Consider the following 7500-nt stretch of genomic DNA (forward strand, 5'->3'; position numbering starts at 1 on the left):
TTAAAAAAGAAAAAGAAAAAACAAACAAACAAACAAACAAACAAACAAACAAACAAACACAAAAAAAGAAGACTGGAGTGGCTTCCATCCCCCGCCCCCCTGGCCTCTGGCCTCTGGCCCATGATCTAGCATCCCCTGCCCTCCTCCCACTGTAACACCTCCCTCCGTCATTCAAAAATTAGCCCCGCCCACCCAGGCCGGCCCAGCCATCTGGTCGACCTCTTAAAAAACGAGCGACCGGCAGGTGGCGCCCGACAACCGGCAGTCGAGTGAGCGGGCCGCATCGGAATCGGGAGCAGCAGGGCGGCGGGGACACGAAGACGAACCCGATCCTCCTGGTGCGCATTTCTCCGCTCAGTGACGGCCGCGGACGGGGCACTGGGGACCTGGGGACCTGGGGACCTGGGGACCTGGGGACCTGGGAACTGGGACCTGGGACCTAGGACCTGGGACCTAGGACCCGGAAGCATTTTTCTCCAACGTCCCTGCGATTCCACGGAAGGTGGACAGCAGGGAGGCCTCAGCCGGCACGAGTACGTCGAGAGCTAGAGTTTCCTTCTGTTGTCCTCGTTGTCGTTTTCCCCTCGCTGCCGCCGCAACGGAGGACCGTCCACCGGCGAGGAGAATAAAAATAGAGTACTATTTAAACTTCAGTGGTTCTCGTTTACACGTTTAATCTTAATAAAAAGAGACGAACTCGGCACACCGATCGTTCAGGACACAAGTAGAGGATAGGTATCTGAGGCCCACGGAGCCCAAGTCCTCGGGGGGAGAACTGGTCGACCCGGCGGCCGGGGGACCCCGGAGACGACGGAGCCCAAGTCCAGGTCCCGGTCCCGGTCCAGGTCCAGGTCCAGGTCCACGTCCACGTCCACGTCCAGTTCCCGGTCCAGGTCCAGGTCCATGTCCAGGTCCCGGTCCCGGTCCCGGTCCCGGTCCAGTTCCAGGTCCAGGTCCAGGTCCAGGTCCAGGTCCAGGTCCAGGTCCATGTCCATGTCCAGGTCCCGGTCCCGGTCCGGTTCCAGGTCCAGGTCCAGGTCCAAGTCGAAGTCCAAGTCTAAGTCCAATTCCAGGTCCGCGGGGAGAACTGGTCGACCCGGCGGCCGGGGGACCCCGGAGACGACGGAGCCCAAGTCTAGGTCCCGGTCCATGTCCATGTCCAGGTCCAGGTCCATGTCCATGTCCAGGTCCAGGTCCAGGTCCAGGTCCAGGTCCAGGTCCCGGTCCAGGTCCATGTCCAGGTCCAGGTCCAGGTCCCGGTCCGGGTCCGGGTCCGGGTCCGGGTCCGGGTCCGGGTCCATGTCCATGTCCAGGTCCAGGTCCAGGTCCAGGTCCAGGTCCAGGTCCAGGTCCCGGTCCGGGTCCGGGTCCGGGTCCGGGTCCATGTCCATGTCCGGGTCCAGGTCCAGGTCCCGGTCCCGGTCCCGGTCCGGGTCCGGGTCCGGGTCCGGGTCCGGGTCCGGGTCCGGGTCCATGTCCAGGTCCATGTCCATGTCCAGGTCCAGGTCCAGGTCCAGGTCCAGGTCCCGGTCCGGGTCCGGGTCCGGGTCCGGGTCCGGGTCCATGTCCATGTCCAGGTCCAGGTCCAGGTCCAGGTCCAGGTCCCGGTCCGGGTCCGGGTCCGGGTCCGGGTCCGGGTCCGGGTCCATGTCCCGGTCCCGGTCCCGGTCCAGGTCCATGTCCATGTCCATGTCCATGTCCAGGTCCAGGTCCAAGTCGAAGTCCAAGTCTAAGTCGAAGTCCAAGTCCGCGGGGAGAACTGGTCGACCCGGCGGCCGGGGGACCCCGGAGACGACGGAGCCCAAGTCTAGGTCCCGGTCCATGTCCATGTCCATGTCCATGTCCATGTCCAGGTCCATGTCCGGGTCCGGGTCCGGGTCCGGGTCCGGGTCCGGGTCCGGGTCCATGTCCATGTCCATGTCCAGGTCCAGGTCCAGGTCCAGGTCCAGGTCCCGGTCCAGGTCCAGGTCCAGGTCCAGGTCCAGGTCCCGGTCCGGGTCCGGGTCCGGGTCCGGGTCCGGGTCCGGGTCCGGGTCCATGTCCGGGTCCGGGTCCGGGTCCGGGTCCAGGTCCAGGTCCGGGTCCAGGTCCAGGTCCAAGTCGAAGTCCAAGTCTAAGTCCAATTCCAGGTCCGCGGGGAGAACTGGTCGACCCGGCGGCCGGGGGACCCCGGAGACGACGGAGCCCAAGTCTAGGTCCCGGTCCATGTCCATGTCCAGGTCCAGGTCCATGTCCATGTCCAGGTCCAGGTCCAGGTCCAGGTCCAGGTCCCGGTCCAGGTCCATGTCCATGTCCAGGTCCAGGTCCAGGTCCAGGTCCAGGTCCCGGTCCGGGTCCGGGTCCGGGTCCGGGTCCGGGTCCGGGTCCGGGTCCGGGTCCATGTCCATGTCCAGGTCCAGGTCCAGGTCCAGGTCCAGGTCCAGGTCCAGGTCCCGGTCCGGGTCCGGGTCCGGGTCCGGGTCCATGTCCAGGTCCAGGTCCAGGTCCAGGTCCCGGTCCCGGTCCCGGTCCCGGTCCGGGTCCGGGTCCGGGTCCGGGTCCGGGTCCGGGTCCATGTCCGGGTCCATGTCCATGTCCAGGTCCAGGTCCAGGTCCAGGTCCCGGTCCGGGTCCGGGTCCGGGTCCGGGTCCGGGTCCGGGTCCATGTCCATGTCCAGGTCCAGGTCCAGGTCCAGGTCCAGGTCCAGGTCCCGGTCCGGGTCCGGGTCCGGGTCCGGGTCCGGGTCCGGGTCCATGTCCCGGTCCCGGTCCCGGTCCAGGTCCATGTCCATGTCCATGTCCATGTCCAGGTCCAGGTCCAAGTCGAAGTCCAAGTCTAAGTCGAAGTCCAAGTCCGCGGGGAGAACTGGTCGACCCGGCGGCCGGGGGACCCCGGAGACGACGGAGCCCAAGTCTAGGTCCCGGTCCATGTCCATGTCCATGTCCATGTCCATGTCCAGGTCCATGTCCGGGTCCAGGTCCGGGTCCGGGTCCGGGTCCGGGTCCGGGTCCATGTCCATGTCCATGTCCAGGTCCAGGTCCAGGTCCAGGTCCAGGTCCCGGTCCAGGTCCAGGTCCAGGTCCCGGTCCAGGTCCAGGTCCAGGTCCAAGTCGAAGTCCAATTCCAGGTCCGCGGGGAGAACTGGTCGACCCGGCGGCCGGGGGACCCCGGAGACGACGGAGCCCAAGTCTAGGTCCCGGTCCATGTCCATGTCCAGGTCCAGGTCCATGTCCATGTCCAGGTCCAGGTCCAGGTCCAGGTCCAGGTCCAGGTCCCGGTCCAGGTCCATGTCCAGGTCCAGGTCCAGGTCCCGGTCCGGGTCCGGGTCCGGGTCCGGGTCCGGGTCCGGGTCCATGTCCATGTCCAGGTCCAGGTCCAGGTCCAGGTCCAGGTCCAGGTCCAGGTCCCGGTCCGGGTCCGGGTCCGGGTCCGGGTCCATGTCCATGTCCGGGTCCAGGTCCAGGTCCCGGTCCCGGTCCCGGTCCGGGTCCGGGTCCGGGTCCGGGTCCGGGTCCGGGTCCGGGTCCATGTCCAGGTCCATGTCCATGTCCAGGTCCAGGTCCAGGTCCAGGTCCAGGTCCCGGTCCGGGTCCGGGTCCGGGTCCGGGTCCGGGTCCATGTCCATGTCCAGGTCCAGGTCCAGGTCCAGGTCCAGGTCCCGGTCCGGGTCCGGGTCCGGGTCCGGGTCCGGGTCCGGGTCCATGTCCCGGTCCCGGTCCCGGTCCAGGTCCATGTCCATGTCCATGTCCATGTCCAGGTCCAGGTCCAAGTCGAAGTCCAAGTCTAAGTCGAAGTCCAAGTCCGCGGGGAGAACTGGTCGACCCGGCGGCCGGGGGACCCCGGAGACGACGGAGCCCAAGTCTAGGTCCCGGTCCATGTCCATGTCCATGTCCATGTCCATGTCCAGGTCCATGTCCGGGTCCGGGTCCGGGTCCGGGTCCGGGTCCGGGTCCGGGTCCATGTCCATGTCCATGTCCAGGTCCAGGTCCAGGTCCAGGTCCCGGTCCAGGTCCAGGTCCAGGTCCAGGTCCAGGTCCCGGTCCGGGTCCGGGTCCGGGTCCGGGTCCGGGTCCGGGTCCGGGTCCATGTCCGGGTCCGGGTCCGGGTCCGGGTCCAGGTCCAGGTCCGGGTCCAGGTCCAGGTCCAAGTCGAAGTCCAAGTCTAAGTCCAATTCCAGGTCCGCGGGGAGAACTGGTCGACCCGGCGGCCGGGGGACCCCGGAGACGACGGAGCCCAAGTCTAGGTCCCGGTCCATGTCCATGTCCAGGTCCAGGTCCATGTCCATGTCCAGGTCCAGGTCCAGGTCCAGGTCCAGGTCCCGGTCCAGGTCCATGTCCATGTCCAGGTCCAGGTCCAGGTCCAGGTCCAGGTCCCGGTCCGGGTCCGGGTCCGGGTCCGGGTCCGGGTCCGGGTCCGGGTCCGGGTCCATGTCCATGTCCAGGTCCAGGTCCAGGTCCAGGTCCAGGTCCAGGTCCAGGTCCCGGTCCGGGTCCGGGTCCGGGTCCGGGTCCATGTCCAGGTCCAGGTCCAGGTCCAGGTCCCGGTCCCGGTCCCGGTCCCGGTCCGGGTCCGGGTCCGGGTCCGGGTCCGGGTCCGGGTCCATGTCCGGGTCCATGTCCATGTCCAGGTCCAGGTCCAGGTCCAGGTCCCGGTCCGGGTCCGGGTCCGGGTCCGGGTCCGGGTCCGGGTCCATGTCCATGTCCAGGTCCAGGTCCAGGTCCAGGTCCAGGTCCAGGTCCCGGTCCGGGTCCGGGTCCGGGTCCGGGTCCGGGTCCGGGTCCGGGTCCATGTCCCGGTCCCGGTCCCGGTCCAGGTCCATGTCCATGTCCATGTCCATGTCCAGGTCCAGGTCCAAGTCGAAGTCCAAGTCTAAGTCGAAGTCCAAGTCCGCGGGGAGAACTGGTCGACCCGGCGGCCGGGGGACCCCGGAGACGACGGAGCCCAAGTCTAGGTCCCGGTCCATGTCCATGTCCATGTCCATGTCCATGTCCAGGTCCATGTCCGGGTCCAGGTCCGGGTCCGGGTCCGGGTCCGGGTCCGGGTCCATGTCCATGTCCATGTCCAGGTCCAGGTCCAGGTCCAGGTCCAGGTCCCGGTCCAGGTCCAGGTCCAGGTCCCGGTCCAGGTCCAGGTCCAGGTCCAAGTCGAAGTCCAATTCCAGGTCCGCGGGGAGAACTGGTCGACCCGGCGGCCGGGGGACCCCGGAGACGACGGAGCCCAAGTCTAGGTCCCGGTCCATGTCCATGTCCAGGTCCAGGTCCATGTCCATGTCCAGGTCCAGGTCCAGGTCCAGGTCCAGGTCCAGGTCCCGGTCCAGGTCCATGTCCAGGTCCAGGTCCAGGTCCCGGTCCGGGTCCGGGTCCGGGTCCGGGTCCGGGTCCGGGTCCATGTCCATGTCCAGGTCCAGGTCCAGGTCCAGGTCCAGGTCCAGGTCCAGGTCCCGGTCCGGGTCCGGGTCCGGGTCCGGGTCCATGTCCATGTCCGGGTCCAGGTCCAGGTCCCGGTCCCGGTCCCGGTCCGGGTCCGGGTCCGGGTCCGGGTCCGGGTCCGGGTCCGGGTCCATGTCCAGGTCCATGTCCATGTCCAGGTCCAGGTCCAGGTCCAGGTCCAGGTCCCGGTCCGGGTCCGGGTCCGGGTCCGGGTCCGGGTCCATGTCCATGTCCAGGTCCAGGTCCAGGTCCAGGTCCAGGTCCCGGTCCGGGTCCGGGTCCGGGTCCGGGTCCGGGTCCGGGTCCATGTCCCGGTCCCGGTCCCGGTCCAGGTCCATGTCCATGTCCATGTCCATGTCCAGGTCCAGGTCCAAGTCGAAGTCCAAGTCTAAGTCGAAGTCCAAGTCCGCGGGGAGAACTGGTCGACCCGGCGGCCGGGGGACCCCGGAGACGACGGAGCCCAAGTCTAGGTCCCGGTCCATGTCCATGTCCATGTCCATGTCCATGTCCATGTCCAGGTCCATGTCCGGGTCCGGGTCCGGGTCCGGGTCCGGGTCCGGGTCCGGGTCCATGTCCATGTCCATGTCCAGGTCCAGGTCCAGGTCCAGGTCCCGGTCCAGGTCCAGGTCCAGGTCCAGGTCCAGGTCCCGGTCCGGGTCCGGGTCCGGGTCCGGGTCCGGGTCCGGGTCCGGGTCCATGTCCGGGTCCGGGTCCGGGTCCGGGTCCAGGTCCAGGTCCGGGTCCAGGTCCAGGTCCAAGTCGAAGTCCAAGTCTAAGTCCAATTCCAGGTCCGCGGGGAGAACTGGTCGACCCGGCGGCCGGGGGACCCCGGAGACGACGGAGCCCAAGTCTAGGTCCCGGTCCATGTCCATGTCCAGGTCCAGGTCCATGTCCATGTCCAGGTCCAGGTCCAGGTCCAGGTCCAGGTCCAGGTCCCGGTCCAGGTCCATGTCCAGGTCCAGGTCCAGGTCCCGGTCCGGGTCCGGGTCCGGGTCCGGGTCCATGTCCAGGTCCATGTCCATGTCCAGGTCCAGGTCCAGGTCCAGGTCCAGGTCCCGGTCCGGGTCCGGGTCCGGGTCCGGGTCCGGGTCCATGTCCATGTCCAGGTCCAGGTCCAGGTCCAGGTCCAGGTCCCGGTCCGGGTCCGGGTCCGGGTCCGGGTCCGGGTCCGGGTCCATGTCCCGGTCCCGGTCCCGGTCCAGGTCCATGTCCATGTCCATGTCCATGTCCAGGTCCAGGTCCAAGTCGAAGTCCAAGTCTAAGTCGAAGTCCAAGTCCGCGGGGAGAACTGGTCGACCCGGCGGCCGGGGGACCCCGGAGACGACGGAGCCCAAGTCTAGGTCCCGGTCCACGTCCATGTCCATGTCCATGTCCATGTCCAGGTCCATGTCCGGGTCCGGGTCCGGGTCCGGGTCCGGGTCCGGGTCCGGGTCCATGTCCATGTCCATGTCCAGGTCCAGGTCCAGGTCCAGGTCCCGGTCCAGGTCCAGGTCCAGGTCCAGGTCCAGGTCCCGGTCCGGGTCCGGGTCCGGGTCCGGGTCCGGGTCCGGGTCCGGGTCCATGTCCGGGTCCGGGTCCGGGTCCGGGTCCAGGTCCAGGTCCGGGTCCAGGTCCAGGTCCAAGTCGAAGTCCAAGTCTAAGTCCAATTCCAGGTCCGCGGGGAGAACTGGTCGACCCGGCGGCCGGGGGACCCCGGAGACGACGGAGCCCAAGTCTAGGTCCCGGTCCATGTCCATGTCCAGGTCCAGGTCCATGTCCATGTCCAGGTCCAGGTCCAGGTCCAGGTCCAGGTCCCGGTCCAGGTCCATGTCCATGTCCAGGTCCAGGTCCAGGTCCAGGTCCAGGTCCCGGTCCGGGTCCGGGTCCGGGTCCGGGTCCGGGTCCGGGTCCGGGTCCATGTCCATGTCCAGGTCCAGGTCCAGGTCCAGGTCCAGGTCCAGGTCCAGGTCCCGGTCCGGGTCCGGGTCCGGGTCCGGGTCCATGTCCATGTCCAGGTCCAGGTCCAGGTCCAGGTCCAGGTCCCGGTCCAGGTCCAGGTCCAGGTCCAGGTCCAGGTCCCGGTCCGGGTCCGGGTCCGGGTCCGGGTCCGGG

The sequence above is a fragment of the Eschrichtius robustus genome, unplaced genomic scaffold, assembly GCF_028021215.1.
Source record: "Eschrichtius robustus isolate mEscRob2 unplaced genomic scaffold, mEscRob2.pri scaffold_540, whole genome shotgun sequence".
Taxonomy (NCBI): Eukaryota; Metazoa; Chordata; class Mammalia; order Artiodactyla; family Eschrichtiidae; genus Eschrichtius; species Eschrichtius robustus.